The following is a 19,357-nucleotide window of genomic DNA, read 5'->3' on the forward strand; positions in this document are numbered from 1 at the left end:
TGTTTCTTTTATATTGTATAAAACATGTTGCTAAATATTTATTATTTTGATTGACGACCTTATGGCAATATACTTATAGTATTTTTAATATGAATTGGATAGATTCTTAGGTGAAAAATTTTTTTTCAAGAACAATCTATGTGTCAGAGACAATAATTTGCAAACGGTTTATTTTATAATCTATATTCATTTTGTCTTCTTCAAAGTAAAGCTTTTCTTCTGTCGGGAAGGTTTTTGAATTCGACTTCTGAAATACTCGGACTTTTTGGAACATATAACTTCAAGTAAAAGACATGTATAATCAAAGTATAACGCTTGAATAAATTCGTCTTTCCCGCAGGTTATTTATAATAAATAACACGACGCACTTTCCGTTTTAATATTACAGAAGTATGTTATGAATATAGACGTGAAAATCATATAACATGTATTTGATTGCTTGACGGCACTTAAAACGATTGAAACCTAGTGTGAAATTCTGGATATCAAAGAATTAGATTTCATTTAACAATACAATGGGCTAAGATAGGTATCATTACAGGAATTTCAAATAAAATCAATGTTGACTTTAGGCAGTAATAGCAAAAAGGAAGTCATCGATAGCAGAGGAAGGATCTTACTGTATGTGGTTATATTATGACTTAGTATGTAATAGTATGGAAATAAATAAGACTATGGGAATGCTGAACCTGCAATAAAAATAAGTTTCCTTTAACTGTATTACACCTAGTCAGAAAATTACCAGGAAATATCAGGAAGGTCTCTGTTTCTTTTATATGGTATAAAATATGTTACAATGGGCTAAGACAGGTATCATTACAGAAATTTTAAATAAAATCAGTGTCGACTTTAGGCAATAATAGCAAAAAGGAGGTCATCGATAGCAGAGGAAGGATCTTACTGTATGTGGTTATATTATGACTTAGTATGTAATAGTATGGAAATAAATAAGAATATGGGAATGGTGAAGCTGCAATAAAAATAAGTCTCCTTTAAATTTATTACACCTAGTCAGAAAGTTACCACCAGGAAATGTCAGGAAGGTCTCTGTTTCTTTTATATTGTATAAAAAATGTTGCTAAATATTTATTATTTTGATTGATGGCCTTATGGCAATATACTAATAGTATTTTTAATATGGATTTGATGGATGTTTAGGTGAAAAATTGAGATTATCTATTAGATCGGATATTTAGCAGATATAACAGGAACAATCTGTTTGTCAGAGAAACTAATATGACTGGGACTAGCTATTAAATATACTAATTTGATCAAAATTAGTTTTTTCAAACAAATTGCAATCGGTTTATTTTATTATCTATATTCATTTTATGTTCTTCAAAGTAAAACCGTTCTCCTATTGGGAAGGTTTTTCAATTCGACTTTTGAAATCTCTTTAGACCCTTCTTCGGTTTTCCGACTTTTTGGAACATATAGCTTCAAGTAAAAGACATGTAATAATCAAAGAATAACGCTTGAATAAATTTGCCTTTGCGGAAGGTTATTTATAATAAATAATACGACGCACTTTACGTTTTAATATTACAGAAGTATGTTATGAATATAGACGCTAAAATCATAAAACATGTATTTGATTGCTTGACGGTACTTAAACGATTGAAACCTAATGTGAAATTCTGGATATCAAAGAATTAGATTTAATTTAACTATACGATGGGCTAAGATAGGTAACATTACAAGAATTTCAAATAAAATCAATGTTGACTTTAGGCAATAATAGCAAAAAGGAAGTCCTCGATAGCAGAGGAAGGATCTTACTGTATGTGGTTATATTATGACTTAGTATGTAATAGTGTGGAAATAAATAAGAATATGGGAATGGTGAACCTGCGATAAAAATAAGTTTCCTTTAAATGTATTACACCTAGTCAGAAAATTACCAGGAAATGTCAGGAAGGTCTCTGTTTCTTTTATATGGTATAAAATATGTTACGATGGGCTAAGATAGGTATCATTACAGGAATTTTAAATAAAATCAGTGTCGACTTTAGGCAATAATAGCAAAAAGGAAGTCATCGATATCAGAGGAACGATCTTACTGTATGTGGTTATATTATGACTTAGTATGTAATAGTATGGAAATAAATAAGAATATGGGAATGGTGAACCTGCAATAAAAATAAGTTTCCTTTAAATGTATTACACCTAGTCAGATTTTAGTTTAAAAACAACAGAACATAATAACACTGGAATGAGGTCTGTAAAATAGGATTAAGGATAGAAAAGCCCGATGAGGCATTTTGTTTGTAGTTGTCTAATCTGTGATAAATGTCCATGATAAATCATAATACCTTTTTATTTGTAATATATTTCGATTGCTTTGTTAATCCAAATGTAAATGAAGTAAACTATAATATGAAATAGTTATACCTATTAACAAAATACTGGGATATAGGATATTTTATTATTTATAATATTTATAAAAATATGTATTTACTTGAAAATATACAATGACCAATATTCAACAACGGAATTACTTCTTATTGCTTTTTCAGGAAAATGTCTTCGCTTCAGAGCATTGCTTCTACAAATCAAAAACTGCCAATGAGTCAATGCCATTAAATATATAGTAGTTGAATTCGAAGTAACTAAAAAATAATATCGTTTTATGATATCGTATGTATAAAGCAGCATGACAGTTTTAATAATTTAAGTTGATCATCGAAAGTTGCTTCACGCCATTATGAAACGATAAAGCTGTTGATTTTGAGAAAGGGGATTGTAGCTCGATTTTTTTCTGTCTTAATTTATGATTCTTGATGATAGTGGTCTTCTCAACAAATAAACCACTCTTGATACCTGTCGGTTTTGTAAATTATTTGTCAAGTTACTTTATTGTGAAAGAACAGTTTTACTTCTGGCGAAAATTATTTTCTAGTTTGATTGCTTTATGTTTGTTAAAAATGGCATTGTAATATTTGTATAGTTTATCTTTGAGCTCTCTATCCAAAAGCTCAATCTCTTTAGACCATGTACAAAAGCAACATGTATTCTAAATAATATTTGTTTAACATGACTCTTTAACAAGACATTATAGTATACATACAAAATATCTTCCATCTTTTATAGTATCGATCGTTCAGAACAAGCAGTAATTAGAAGGGATTATTTGATTGATTTTCCTGATTGCCTTTATATTGAGCACTGTCATGATTCAAATTAATGATTTCTATATGATTGTTTAATTTGGTAATTTTTTGCTAATGTTTGTTTGAATTTAATGAACAAGAAAAAGAAAAAAATTGAAATTTGAAAATTAATTGAAACTTGAAATTAAATTAAATTTAATTTCATCATTTTGTTTTTATCATATTTTAATACTCATCTGTTCAGACGAAAAACATTAACCTGGCATTTTAGAAGAATTTTACTCTGTATCTTCGCGGTGTATCCGTTTCACCTTACCAATTATGACTTAATGTCCTGACGCTGAAACAATATTTCCGCATGCAAAATCGATTGATGATTGACAGGATATAATTGTAGACTTTATAAAGGATCGGTGGCTAGCATAAAAAATCAATAAGTGTTGGTTTCATTATCTAATGCACTCTAACTATCGTAAGATTGATATAAAATCATTATAAATTTAGATTTTTCAATGATGCTGTCAGCACTAAAGTACACTATTAAGTAACAGTTAAAAATCACACGAAAGGATAATGAAATAATTATTATTTTGCTCTTTTTCAAACGTTCTCAAGTAGAACAACAAACAGACATCGCTCCATTCTTCGCTGAATATCAAAACAAGCTGACGAAATACGAAAAAAGGCAGACTTAATGGTTAATTAAAAGTTTCTCAACCTCTGCTCGAGTTTGAACACGAGGGAAAAAAAACGTTCCCCGAGATTGTAATGACATAGGAACGTATAATTTAACAGTTCAAATAACTGAGCGACTGTAATCAATTTAAGTTGAAACCTATGTTTAAATGTGCGAACGCTTCTAAGCCGATGATACGGCTTTGTTTTGGTTCCACCTAATAGGTCGTTTTTTTTTCGTCGTTCCGAAATTGGTTGTTATCGCATGAGATATGTTATATTAATTATCAGGTCGTTTTAGTATTTTAACTGGTTCTGTTTCGCTTTCGTTTCACTGTCATTTTCGCATTTTAATTGAGTCTTAATGAGTTTTAATTTACATACAAAGATTTATTGCTATTTTTTTGCTTTAAAGAACATAATTTTAAAATGCTAATCATTCAAAATCACCAATTAATTAAGTGTATTTTCTCATCGTTTTTCTTCTTGATTAGTTGTCCTGGTAGCGTAGTAGCTTAGTGGTTAAGGTCACGGGAAGCTACTTCTATTGATGCGATAGTTGCTTGCCATAAAGTTTTTTTTTTGCGCAGGCCGAAAACCAGGCGGTGCGCATACCCGATCGGGAAACTTACCCTGGACCCGGGTTGTGCGGGACTGCCTCTGGACTTACCAATACACTAAACCGAAACCGTCTCACAGTTGATCCCTGTAGATCGCTACTGCATTAAAATTAGGGATATGACACCCGGGTAGCCGTTATTGGACTCGAGGAGGGCGATTGGCGGAGTTAAGCTCCGAGAATGTCGACCAGCTCGCGAACAAGCGCGTTTTCAGAAGAACTTGAGCTGAGCTGTTGTTTGTGACAGGATTGAGCTATGAAGTCCGTGATGTCTGGAGTGTCAGTTTCTCTGGAGCACGGATCATTTAAGATTCTATTATTTTGGAAAACTTGAAGCCGTTTCACCTGGTTGGGTGTAACAAATTTGAAGTACACATTAGATCCGTAAATGAGTACGGATCGGATTAACATCTTATAAAATAAGCTTTGGATGGAGATGGAAAATCTGCTAGAAGGGCAGATCAGAGGAGAGAATTTTGAGATACGACAGGAACAGTGCTTATAGAAAATTATGGTCTACATTTTCAAAGGATTGATTTGCAACCTCCAGAATTTGAACCACTTGACCGCGAGATCCAGCTGCTTCTGTAAAAGTCCTTGAATGGTCTCCTCGAACCTGAAGTCCATAAAGAAGGTAGTATCGTCAGCGTAAAACGAGACGTGAATGGTCTATCGGGGAAGCTTGAGGTTCGCCAGCTTTGATTGGTTTTCGGAAAGGATTTTGGAAAGAATTTTCCTAACATTAACTTGGCAAGGTCTGTCCGATATTTTTTCCACCCATGTGCATTTTCAGGAAGTTGGACTGGTTATAAGGCAGATTGTGTTAGTTTTTTGGAATTGCAAATTCATAACACGATATTGAAGAAACTACAACAGATACTTTGTCGTTCCAAAATACTAATAAAGTAATTTTTGTTGAAATAATCTTGTAATAATAATTAATAAGTTTGTTGAAGGAATTTTATTGAATTGTGAATCACCATGTCAATTTGTGGACTACACTAATAACTTAAGTCAAAACCCATGATACGAGAATGTTACCAATATACCAAAAAATACTATATAACATATAACAGGGCTGTAAATTAATTTTAAGGGATTTTTAAAATTTCACGTTTTTACTTACTTACTTTAATTTTACGTTTGAAGAAAAGGAGGCTGAAGGTCCTCGAACGCTGTGTGAAGCTTATAGCAACCATATTGCTTCGTCTGTCGACGTCGACATGTAGACACTGGTTTCAACGATTGAAATGTGATGATTTAGACACCGAAGTCAAAATGTGTTCTGGACAGCTAAAAGAATTTGAAGACGAGGACACAAGAAACAACTTGAATCCCTATGAGCCACACCATTCGCTCTCAATAAAATGAGAATAATACAAAAGGCAGATTAAGTTGTGTCATGTAAATTGAACCCAAGAGTATCGTTACTGGTGGTGAACGTAATGAAATCATCAATGGCCGAACACTACGCGAGAAACAACCGGAATACGAGCAAAGAAACAACAGTGTTATTCCTTAGCAAGAGAGTGCTTGACCACATGTTGCCAAATCCCCTAAACATACTTGGAACCAATTAAAAGGGAGATTCTATCACACCCGCCGTTTTCTCCAGACTTTTCCTAACTCCTTTTGATTACTACTTTTTCCGATATGAGCAACGCTTTACTTCTTATAAAGATACCAAAAATGGGTCGATTCGTGGATAGGCTCATCGTTCTTTGGAGAAGTACCGACTTTTCACAATAAATCTTACATCTTATAAACATAATTTATAAGCCTAATACTAAACTTACATACTTACTTCTAGATATACCTCGTATTTCCACATGCATTTCTATATGAGTTTAAATGGAATATTATGATCAAAATCAAAAACATGCTCTAGTGTCACCTCTTTGTTTGTTTTATTAATATTATTCCTTAATGATAATACTATTTAAGTTAATCTTACGAATTTTAATGGGGTTGGTAATGTAGCATCATTGGATCGCATTGTTATGAGATAACATTAGATATGCCGTAATAAGTTAGCTCTTTGTATTAGCTCAGTTTCTGTTTACATTTTATCTATCTTCTATTGAAGAGGATTATTTTGCTGTCTTCAATCTTCACATCTTCTCATTATGTTTATGTGGTACTTTTTTTCATTCGAACACGTTGAGAATAAAACGATCTCCCAGCGAAATGTGCTCTTTGTTAGCGGTCTCATCCGTCAATTCCTATCAATACCCAATCGACAGTCCGCGAAATGACCCCCCGACCACCGAATCTGCTATAGCCGACGATTAATTCTCGTTTCAATATAGACAGACCATATTATTTACTGTCACTGGATATACTTAATGAGTGAGATCAATTTTTTCCCCGTCGTTCGGCGTATTCTGAGTCGGATCGTTCTTCCATCCGAACTGACGACGTCCACCATTTACATAAGAAATCTTTGCTGCATTTTAATAGATTTCCAGTCAAACTGCATTTGACCGGCAGCAACGGACCGTCGGTCGGGACCATCAAAGCGAAGCTACTTGTTTACATTGACTAATAAGAAGGTTCAAGTTGGTCAAATAACTTAGGCGTTGGAAAAATGCGAGCCTGACAACGATCGGATAACTCTTCCGGGTAGGTCGAGTCCTTTTTCGACGAGTGAGCGGACGTTTACTGGTATAGTCACGTGTTGTAGTGGAAGTTGGCAAATATTAGGTAACAACGATAGGCTATTATCAACGTTTGATCGCGGTAAGCGAAGCTCTGCTAGTTTGTCTTGGGTCGTAGTTCTCTTACGTCCTGCTGCACTTTGATTAGTTTATTATTTTCTGATCTTAGATAGTAGGAAGTAGACGGAAACATGTCTTCTTACCTCCGTCTTACCATGGCGAAATCAGCGGTTTTGGCTAATCAATTAAAGATCAATTAGCGGGCAGTTTTCTCATAACATTAACATTAAATTAAATGTTTCTTGATATTATCAGGCAATTGTTACCAATTTTGAGATACTAAGTAATAAGATAAACGAATAGGACAAAGAAAAAATATTACCGCTAGTTTTTGTGATATTGTGATATTGATAACTCAGTTTTGCTTTTTAAAGAAAATGGTAAATGTTAATATGGAATTATTCATTGTTTAATGGCATTTAGATTATCAATTGTTGAGAAACATCTACCAGGTAGCTCAATCTACAAAAAAAAACAACTGATAGCAAATGAAATCACCATCTTGGACCATCTACGTTTCTGAAACCCGCGGTAACCTGCAGGCGTTCCAGAGGCCGGTACAAATCCATTTTCTCACAGAAACATTGATAGAACTTTTCTCTATGGTCATCATTGACAGTTCCACAACTAGCTGGAGAGAATCGAGTGCTGTGCCCAACAGAGTGTAGCTATTATTTCCTTTGTTCCTTAAAAACCTTCAAAAGCAACGCCTTTTCAGATATTTGTGTAAAATAGTTCAAGAATGACACTTCGTTCTTATTCTTCAGTTAAGTCACATTGAGTCTAAAGTAACATTAACTTCCCTAACTGTATTATTGGTACTTTTAGTATTATTACTAATGTAGAGACAATTTAATAGGAATTGTGATGTGGTTGGTAGTAAACAAGCACGATAGACGAAGAATTTCAAATATAGTTTGTATCTGAGCATATCTCCTAAGAATATCAAATTATCTATCACGAAGAACGAATGATATACGATAATGGAAAAAAGGAAAAACGCTATATATATTAATTGAAATGCGAATATTTAAAGGAACAATAGATCTATTTTAATAATATTGATAATAATATCCAAATTATAATAATATGGCCAATATTTATATATTTTACATGTATAATTGGTCGTTAATTATTATTAATTTTATTCGTATTATCTTTATCATTTTGGTGTATATTTTAGTGGGTATATACTACGTACAATAACATGTGAGCCCTGTTTTAATATTTTACAACAAACAACAGAGCAAAATGGAAAAAGTTTAAATATGAGGCTAAAATTAATTAAAAGAGTTGCGTTTAGAAACAAAGAATAGCGGATATTATATATGGTTTGAAGAATCCAATGACATAAGCTTCTTGATAATAAACATATGTATGTATCGAATTTTTTGCTCTTTCTCTCTCTTGAACGTCAGCATGTGGAAGGAATTCATGTAGCTCTGTCTTACTTACATTGCGTTCTTTGCTTATCTCTATTACTATATTCTTTCAAACACCTTTTTAACTATCCAGTATTTCGAATATTTCGCGATGATCGAATCTGTTGCTAGAACACTTGATTCTATATCAGCATGCTTATCACTTTTTTCAAAAGATGATGAAAGTAATCACAAGTAATCACTTGTTGGTAGTTAAAATATCGGTCGCTTGGGAACCACTCGAGTACCAAAATATTGAGATTTATCTTTTTTAATATTATGTATTTATTACATTGCTACTATTCGTTGCTTATCGACCTACAATGTATCTTTACAATAACTTAATCTAGGTATATATCTAGGAGGATCCATTGGCCCAATGTTAGGATCTGATGTAATAATGTTTATGTATTAACGCTACTGTAGTTCTGCTAATTCCACTTCAGTATATTGTATATTTTATTTCTTCTGCTACTATATGTGTACACCATTCTTCGTAAAACCTCTCATAAAGGTCTAATGCTTTTACTATATCTACAAAACAGTTAGTATTCATTATCTCCTCATACATTCTAACCTAACGCTTATGTGTAATTTTGAACAATTACAATCATATCTGTGCACACAAATCTTTCACGCCCTACAATACCATTTTCTACAGTTATATTCAATTGATTATGTGCATACCTTTAGTTGTTTCCACTGTCATCACTCAGGCTCAGGAATTTCCAGCATTGCACACCAATTTCACATATCCTGAAAGTTTCCTCCAGTCACTGTCACTTTCCGACTCACTATCCAATTCAATCACTAAACTGTTAATTTATAATCTGTCTAAAACATGTACACGATTCCACCATTTATCAATTACTTCCTCTGTATGTCTTATCGGGTTCATCCAAAGCGAAGGTGTTATGGTTGACAATGCTTCCTTCCACATATCCAAACAGTTTTTGATGGAATATCGTTCTCTACCAGCAATATATCTGCAGTTAATTATTAACAAATATATAATGACCAACAAAACCTAATCGATAGCTATTGTAACTTTTACCTTCTTCCATCAGTTTTCATTGTCTTTACACTTTTATGTTACTGTCTTGCCAAGAGTGCCACAATGAACCATTTTGAAATTTTCAAGTTTCATCAAGATACACAAATTTAAATTGTTTATCTTCCTTGGTCTTATTTTATGCCTTTATAAATTGAATTATTTTTAAGGCAATGTCTGGAAGTTCCATTAAACCATTTAAATACTATGCCATTTAAACCCTGTGCCCTGTAAGAGTATGTAAAGGCTGTCTTACATCAGTCAAAAAGCTGCATGCTCTTAAATTAAGTTCCATTAAACCATTTAAATACTATGCTTTAAACCCTGTGCCCTGTAAGAGTATGTAAAGGCTGTCTTACATCAGTCAAAAAGCTGCATGCTCTTAAATCTTTTATAAATAATTTTATTAAATTATGTTTATATTGATAAAACAGTTTGTGTACTTACTGTTCTTATACATTTCGTATATTTGGTCTCGAATAGAGTTAATATTAAGATGGTCAATATCAATCACCCACTTTGTATATAGACGAGTTTTCTTGGGTGAATCTAACGTATTATTCTTCATTTTGTAAGCGATGTTATTCAGAGTACCCACACTAATATTTAGCACGGCAGAAACCTGCTAAAAACATTTTCAATAAATTTGGACTGGGGGACTTATGTTATTTAATATCATCAATAATTAGCTCTCTAGCGGAAATTATAGGCAAAAGGGAGCCTATATTATCGCGTTCCTTTTCGAGATATTTTACTAGAGCCGTATTTTGTGACCCTGACTATCTATTGTTTTCTGCATTTTCAAGCGAAATGATATTATATATTACGATATTATTTATCAAAATTATCAAAGCGCTAAAATATCGTTTGTCGGTTTTTAATCTGGTAATAATATCTAATATTTTGAATAATTTTGGGCAAGTCTGGCAAACGGCCGCCGTTCGTTTGTCAGAGGTATGCAAAATTCTTTAATGCAATAGTGTTAAGAGGTTTTACCTCTTACCTATAAATTATTGTGGCTGTATAATTAACTAACTAAGAAGTTTTCAGATATACTATAATGTTAAAATAAATTATATTTATAACATTTTTGTTCAATTATTTTATTTAGATTAGAATTTTGTTAAATGTCAAAGCCAAATTGAACTAAAACTCAGAGTTGTTGTTGATCAAATATCTATGACGCATTACTAAAGTAACTTTTAATAGATTATATATAACTTCACTTTCTCCCTTTTACATGGTATTTATCCTGAATGTGTTAAAATATTTCAACCATCATGGTAATTTAATTTTTTCTTAATGTATATTCTACTATAATGCGACCACCATTCTAAATCTTCTTAATTCCTTATTATTATTCTTAATTAAATAGTAATATAGTTAAATAGCGTATTTGTTGCTCCATATAGCAACAGCAGCTTTCATATGGGAGGAAATAACGTAATAAAGCTATACCAAGCCCGCAGTTAACTAAGCAATTTTATGAAAGACAAGAAACCAAAGTACGTTCATTTTGGCTTGTGGGGAACTATTAATCGATTCCCGTCTTGGTTTATTTGGAAGCGAAGACGTCATAAAAATTGAAATTAGGAAGGAGGCCTTCCATTGTGTAAGATCGCGATAAATCGAAAATTAAATTAGACAGGATCCCATTTTTAGCGTTCATTTGGTTCATTTTTTCTGCTCGTTCCTCCAAAGTACGAATTCCAATAGAACAAATAAGATATGGCATGGACGTAATGCTCTTTTCTTATCCCCGGCGTAATAAAGTTCGCGAAATGGATACTAATGCGGCCTGCTCGCCTGTATTATTCTATCTAACTGTTTTATTTTATACAGGGCATTTCCTTATCGTCGGCAATATGGCGTAGGCCTCGTGCGTCGTATACAATCCAGCTTCAGCTCTTATTCGGTTTTAAATAAGGGACCATTGTTATTATTTCTTTATTGGAATGCTTGTATAACTATAATCGTTTTTTAAAGCGATATGACGGGTTCACCTTTTATGGTGATTTTATTACAATTTATGATAGACTCGGAATATATAGTATGCATAATAGAGGCTTAATATGTTATTTAATATTTGGGAGGTCTAGCAGATTTCAATAAACAAGAAAATTAACTTATTTGTTTCTACACTATTTGAGGAAGTATAGATTCGGATCTCGTGAATACATGCACATAGATGAGCGAAATTTCATTCATATTTGTGAAAGTGCTCCGTAGATAGTGACAATGAGAAGGGATCAATATCTAATGAATATGGATTTGATGGATTGATATTGATGGTTTGAGGGAGTGATAGGATTTCAATTAATTGCCCTGTCCAAAGTGTAGAGTTGGAGTTGGTCACTAAAACATAAAAACCGTATTTGTTGGGGTCTTTAAGCTGCGATTTCGGTTCTCCAAATATTTAAACAATTTATTTTATTATTAAACTCGAGGCACCAATTAGCTTTTAATCTACTATTTAGCTTTAACTATTTACAGTTATAATTAATTAATAATAATTTTAACTAATAATTTTAATAATAAACTAATTTCTTAACTGTTTATGTATTTTATTATTTATGTATTTTTAACTATTACACATTATGCTAATGACTTATATTCTATATTTTGTTACTCTATTATTCTATATATTCTACTTTTTTATTTACCACTTTTCTTAATATATTCTTAACCTAACTTTTTTTAAGAATGTATGTCAAACATTATATCTAATTATGTTAAACCATAGATGAAAAATATATTGCCCATAGACGTATACACCACATATATTAACAGGCCTTTAAATATAAAGACGCAATAATATTATTTATCCAAATTTATTGTCATCTTCACAGTAAATCCCTTTGGAAATAATACTTTTATCAACAAATAATTGAACTGTCAAAACATTTTTTAAACGTATTTTCCGGAAACTACTACTATTACAGTTATAAATTCCACTCTATTTCAATACTTTGTGTTTGCAAACTTATTGACAATGCAGATATAAAGATGTTATTTAAATATAGAAAATAGCATCGATAATAAGAATAATATTTATATATTGCAAAATCAAAAATAAATCGATACATTGCAATAGACGACAATAGCAGTTTCAGCCTCGTAAACTCTGTTTGAGATTTTCTCATTTTAAATTTAAGCTGTTCTTTGTAGCATTTTTATTCCAGACTTGAAAACTTCGGGATTAAATATGAAAAATCTCGGTTCCGGCCTTAACAAACCTAAAAGTATAAAAATTTGCAGTTCCTCAACCACAAATATATGCATATATGTGAAATAATTTGAGTAGCTTGGTTGCGAAACATTGGACACAATGTACTGTTATTTCCTAGATTATATTTTCACAATACAAATAAGACGTAAAGCATCTGGTCATTTTAAACCATATATAGTCATTTTAGTTTAACAAGGTGTACATTAATGCCCGTAGATTGGTTAGGTTGATTTTAGTTAAGCTTAACGTGTTAATTTTAAATATTCTAAACAGAATTAGTTGATTTATTTTAACAGAGGTGTGAATGGTACTTTTGTTTAACTTACTTTTTCTGACAAGATTTACGTAGTTTGGTAATTTTAATTTAATGGTTAAAATTAATTCTATTGCTGTAGCAGAGTAACACGTATTGCCGGAATCTGAGTTGCATTTTGTTAAAGCTTTACTTTATTAATTTTTAACTAATGTTTTTGTTAACGTTTAATATTATTTTATTAATGAAAAGGCCAATATATATATATATATATATATATATATATATATATATATATATATATATATAATAGCTATCTAAGAGTTATAATACACCTCTCCATATATTCAGATTTTTATTATCATCAATTAGTATAAAGTTGGCAATAACAAATTCATTTGGAAGAAACTCATAGAAAAACAAAATCTAATTTTGTCAATATCTAATGCATGGTTATAAACGGAATTTATATTAACTACTACAAAAACATCATAGCGCCATTTATTAGATGTACTAACGTTTAATATATTCGTTCACCATAAATATCTTAGTTCTGGCTGCGTAGCCTTTCATCAATTGTTGAATTATTCCTAACTTTGGATCTTATCCAACTTAGTTCTGGCGTAAGTGAGATAGTTTTGCGCGTCAGTTTTTACATTTTTTGTCCATAGATAATCATAAAGATTAGTTACAAATGCCGGTGCTTTGAAGAGGATTCAGACTTAATTGTTGCGCATGTTGCAAATGATGTTGGAATATATCGTTAATGAAAAAATCTTCAAACGACTTATTGATTATGTGCATTATTCTCTAATTTTTATATTATATGCTTCTAATTTTTAGTGTCTGAACAATAAATTGCATCTTCATTGTACGTGTATACTTTGTATGACATTTAACTTTTTTAAATTACAGTTTTTGTCCATCACTTACTAACAAGAATCCTTTGTCACCTAGTTGTAAATATCTGCATGCAAAAAACTACCTGTCTTTTACCGTTTATTTAAAATATTATTCGTCTCAGTCGGTGAATTTGATTACAGTGATTTTTGGTATACGCATGCAATAACAACGGCATCAATTAAATTTACAGTGTAGTCTGTCCTAACCGCCTACCAGCACAAAGTTCCGTTTTTTTCTCCCATCTAAAAATTAACTACGTTAATTTCGAAAGCCGATAAAAAACATTGAAAATGTTGCGGGCAACGAAGGAAATGCAGGAATGAGGTTTATCGACCGAATACGGTCTTCTGTCGACCTTGGTAATGAACTGAGAATCATCGCGAGAAAGGTGAAGGTAGCAAGGATTCCGTTGGTTGGATAATCGACTCTACGAATGTATATCGAAAAGTATTTGATGCTGTTTTCAAACTAAGATGAAATTAATTTTTGTTCTCTGTAAATTACCAGTAATGTATGATTGAGATGGTCGTGTATTGGAGAAGATATTGAGATATTGACTTTATTTTTAATTGGTTTAAATCAAAATATTAACGAATATGTGGAACATGTCATTCAGTTTCAGTCAAAAGCACAATAAGGACGTAGAGATTAACAAGCGCAGTCAGGAATTTCAATTAAAATAAGTTTAATAATATTTTTAAGTCACATTGAAGAACCTAGAGAAACTGTTAGAACATATACCCTATAGAGTCATCATCAATGCACCTCCTCAAAATTATAGCACCGCAACGTCGTAATGTTACCGCAGTAACTTTAAATTTTGGTTTATTTAGACTCCCACATAACAAAATATTAATGTGAACAAAATAATGAAGGAAAATTAACGTTATAAAATATAATTTATTTTAACATGATAATTAATCTAATGCATACATTATCCAATGACTTAAACTAGTTAATTAACTGTGCGTAATTATACAGAAACAATAGTTTGTAGGTTAGAGTTGCTTGCTTGAACTATTTTCCAAACTACCGATGTAGTTGATTTCTTGGCGCGTTTTTTATGTAGTCGTATCCCCTGGAAGCCTAATCCATCTAATTTACAATTATATATTCAAGTTATGTATTTTACTTTCATTAGAGAGCCTACTTAGGATTATTAAGAATTAGTTACATTTCAACGTTTAGTTCTTGTTTGCTTCGTTCCTGTATTTCCTTTTCAAATTATCACTATATTCTTATACTATTCTTATACTTATCACTATTCTTCTTAGTTTCTTTTGCTACTGCCTGTGTACATTTTCCTTCATAAAGTTAGATTTAATCACTGCTTTCTCCATTACGCATATTCTTAACAATTATGAATATTATATGTGCATACTAATGTTTCACAGTTTACAATAGGATTTTCTGCAATTAAAATATAGTGATTATATAGTCACCTTTAGTCGTTTCCGCTCTTATGACTCTGCGATGGCCATTTAAGTATCAGAATCACTTTTTAAATGCACTAAAAAATTAAATTGTTAATTTCTAATTTCAGCTTCAGTTTCAGAATTCAGCTTTAAAAGTGAAGTTGTGGAGTTGTGAGTTGTATCTGGAGTGAATTATCAAAAACTATTATAACTAACAATATATATATATATATATATATATATATATATATATATATATATATATATATATATTTATCTTTATACAATTAAAATCTTATGTTTCCTAACAGTGTATGAATGGGTGACTTACACCCCGCAAATAGCTGCATATCCCTAAGTTTTCCATGGATACTTCCCTGATAATAGTTTTATATGAATTAATTGTGTTAAATTATTCTTATATCGTGTAAAACTACTGACTGTTTTATACATTTCCTAAATTTGATCATGAATGGAGAAAATTTTTGACTAAAAAACTTAATATTTAATAGTATCAATGCTCACGTTTCCGATGCATTTTATATCACGAGGGAGCTCTAATTATGTCGTTTCTGTTTGACAGTTCCTGACTCTGCCTATTTAATGGCTGTGCCATTTTCAATCAGAGTAATCACAAATATTAAACAGTTTATAAATAGAAGTTTATCAAAACAAGCCTCAAAATAACGTTTGCCGGTATATAACCTCGAATAATTGTGGTTATGATTTTGAAGCATTTTACAGACATTTGACAACAGTGTAGACCGGTACTAATACAGATCAAATTTTATATATAGATCATCATATATCAATCAATTAGCTAGAGTAATGATAATTAGTAAAATGAGAGAGAAAAACTCCCGAGTTTAAAATAAATATTACGTTATTACAAAATGAATTTAGTAGTACTTTAGACATCATCTATGACGTGCAATTTTTTTGGTACACCTATAATACGCGCTATGATATGGTAATGACAGTTGAAAAGAAATATTGTTTAATTATAGTCCTGCATTGGTGCAAATATAAAAAGCTTCAATATAATAACGTTTGTTTTATAATGTGGAAAATTATTTAATAAAAAAAAGGTAAACCTTAACTGTTCCATTATTTACGTTGTATGCATTTCATTGTGATCTATGTTCTCTAGCTTTTTTCACCAGGACATCTTTATTCTCATGTACTGTATACATATTAATGCGGATAGTAATTTTTTTCCACTTAAATCATTTATAATGAAGAGAAATTCACATGTTTATTGTTATTGTAGTTCGTAGTAATCGCATCAAGATTGTATTTTAATAGCGTCGAAACAGCTTTCATCTGGTTAAAACTATGTACATTCCAAGCTCGTCCACTAAGAGTAGTTCGCTAGTTTTAAAGCTTTGGTGGCGCAAAACAAGTGGCAATAATTCAAATGCGTTGAAAATTCTACAAAGGAACCGAGTGTAATGGATTATGAATGGGAACTGTACCATTAATATTGCCCGAGCAACTTCTAATGTATTTCTCTGGTCGGCCAGCTCTTTTTACATCTTGACGTTTGCTACGATATAAATATTTATAGGCGATTGCGAAGGCGCTATACGAAACCAGAAACGTATTTCGATGGGATATTCACAGATAAATTTTATACCAGATCTAATATAATATTAAATATATTGAAGTGTGTTCATATTTTTATATAATTTTTATATATTTACTTAATATTATTTGGCATTACTTGATAAGTCTGTTGTATCAGAATAATCATTAATAAATTGGTGAGCTAAAGCATCCTATTATTTCGAATTATTAGTGAGATAGACCTACAGTTTCGTCAGGACAAAATTGATTTATTTTCTCTTAATTTTAAAGGAATTCCTTATATATGTTTGTGGTATATTACCCTTAAAATACATACAGCCTAGTCAGGTCCAATTAATGACATCGTTTTTTAAATGGAATTAAAAAAAAAATTCTATGGCAAGGCATTCAATCTTATTGGAATTAAACTATATTGAGATTACTGTATCATTTTCTTAGTTCTAGCAGAAAATAATCATTTTATTTAGAAATATTTATATTTATCATCCCCAATAATTGAAAGTAAACGTTCATCATTCATGAATGAGCAAAAATTATGTTTTTCAATATTTACCAAATATTTTCCTCCACTCTACGTAGTTTTACGAAGCCATTTCGTTGAAAATTTCAGATAATCATAATTTTATACCTATTGAAATAAGGGTTCAAGTGTAAGATTGAGAGATTGTTTAACATTTTTTCAACCAATTCGCAATGTTATCACCGCATTTTGAAGGGCGACCACGTCTACTAATTTTATTTGGTCGCTGTATGAATATAGCAGAAATGTCTATTTTAATAAAAACATTGTAAACAAACCCGCAATGTGCCATACGCCACGGTTACATGGCTACTGAAATGACATATATGGGCGTATATACATTTAAAAAGCATTCGTTGTAATCTAATAATTTTGCAATATAGCAACCAACATCTTTTATGGTGAAAAATTAATATGCCAAGTTTATAGCAAGACCCAATTTTCATAAACTAATGAACATTTTATAAACCAACTGGGTTTCAACATTGCAGAAATAGAAAACAAAATAAATGTTAATGAGCGTATCAGAGATCACCCTCACAATCAACCATCCATAGCCATTTCTCAACCATGGCGGAGCCGGCACAGGACAACCGCAGGACATTCGAACCTTTCGGTCTTCGGCTAAGGATAGTCTGATATCGCCTTCTATAACCTTGATCCATATCTTTTTGGAGCTGCTATTTGCCACTTCCATCCAAAAAGTGGATTTCGTCACAGAATTATTTCAGGAATTGGTTCACCTTTCATTAGATATTTTCTTCTCAACTGCGCACTGATTGTCACATCTTAATCGAATGACGTTCTATTTGTCTCGGAACCATAAATAATGATTAGCAAAAAATAAGAGTTCGGAAGAGCCGGATTTTAATTTTGATTATAATATCTAGACATTCAAGTAGTCTATCTAAATAAGCTATGAAATATGAAAAGGTTTAAAACGAAAAAAACTATTAACTTTAAAAACTATTTTATTTTATGGCAAGAAGAAGCGACGGAAGGTTTTTATGTATTACAAGGCAGGTAAAATTTGTTTCTTTTATGGAATATGTTATGGCTAGGTCTACCTTTAATACACTTTCCGTCATGTCACAGCTTACTTTTGCCCGAACTCCACTACACCAAGGAATGTTTCGAGTAACTGCGGAATTATTGCCAATCCAACGTCAATCTATCTGTCTTTTTTGATAATTAATTTTACTCTGGCTAATGAATATATGGTATCCTACCTACTACGACAATTATGAAATGTGAACGGGTTTAAAGCCCAAAAACCATTAATTTACTTTAAAAACAATTTCATATTATGTAAAGAAGGGGCGACTTTTTGAACGGCGATACAAAACGAGATTAAGGGTTTCTATATGTTATGAAGCAGTTTAGGCTAGATTATGTGGCTCGGTCAATGCAGGTAAAGCGAAATGAAACAGTGCTGTTTACATTATGTGACCGTTATTTATTGACGTAATATAAATATGTGGAAAATACAAGTGATAATAAGAAACGGCGCTGGGTTTATCTGTAGACGAGGCTTGCACGAGGAACTACGGTCAGTGACTGAATAAATGAAAACTCCCTTCAATAATCTCCCAGAAGAACGTCTCGGGGTTGCCAGATATTCGTTATCGTGTTCTAGTTGGCGCTGTTAACACCCCGCCTGTGTTCAACACCTGGGATTGTATTTCTGGATATTTTGTAGACTTTTATTCAATGATGTAAAATTCGACATGCCTCATGGTTGCTGCAGCAGGTAAAAACGCATTGACCAAAACCCAGACATTGTTACCCCATTGAATCGTAAATTACTCACACTTACACTTAAATACGAAGTGTATTCCATATCCAGTGTCTTTGTCA

The 19,357-nt window shown here is 31.7% G+C and overlaps 1 protein-coding gene across 4 annotated transcripts in view; it reads left to right on the top strand.

The window, feature by feature from the left end:
• Positions 1–19,357, top strand: part of Atg16 (Autophagy-related 16) — a 538,761-nt gene that overhangs the window by 209,745 nt on the left and 309,659 nt on the right. The window lies entirely within an intron of this gene.

This window comes from Rhynchophorus ferrugineus, unplaced genomic scaffold (genome assembly GCF_030347505.1).
Source record: "Rhynchophorus ferrugineus isolate W39M unplaced genomic scaffold, kcgeb_rfMv2 rfM4, whole genome shotgun sequence".
NCBI lineage: Eukaryota > Metazoa > Arthropoda > Insecta > Coleoptera > Curculionidae > Rhynchophorus > Rhynchophorus ferrugineus.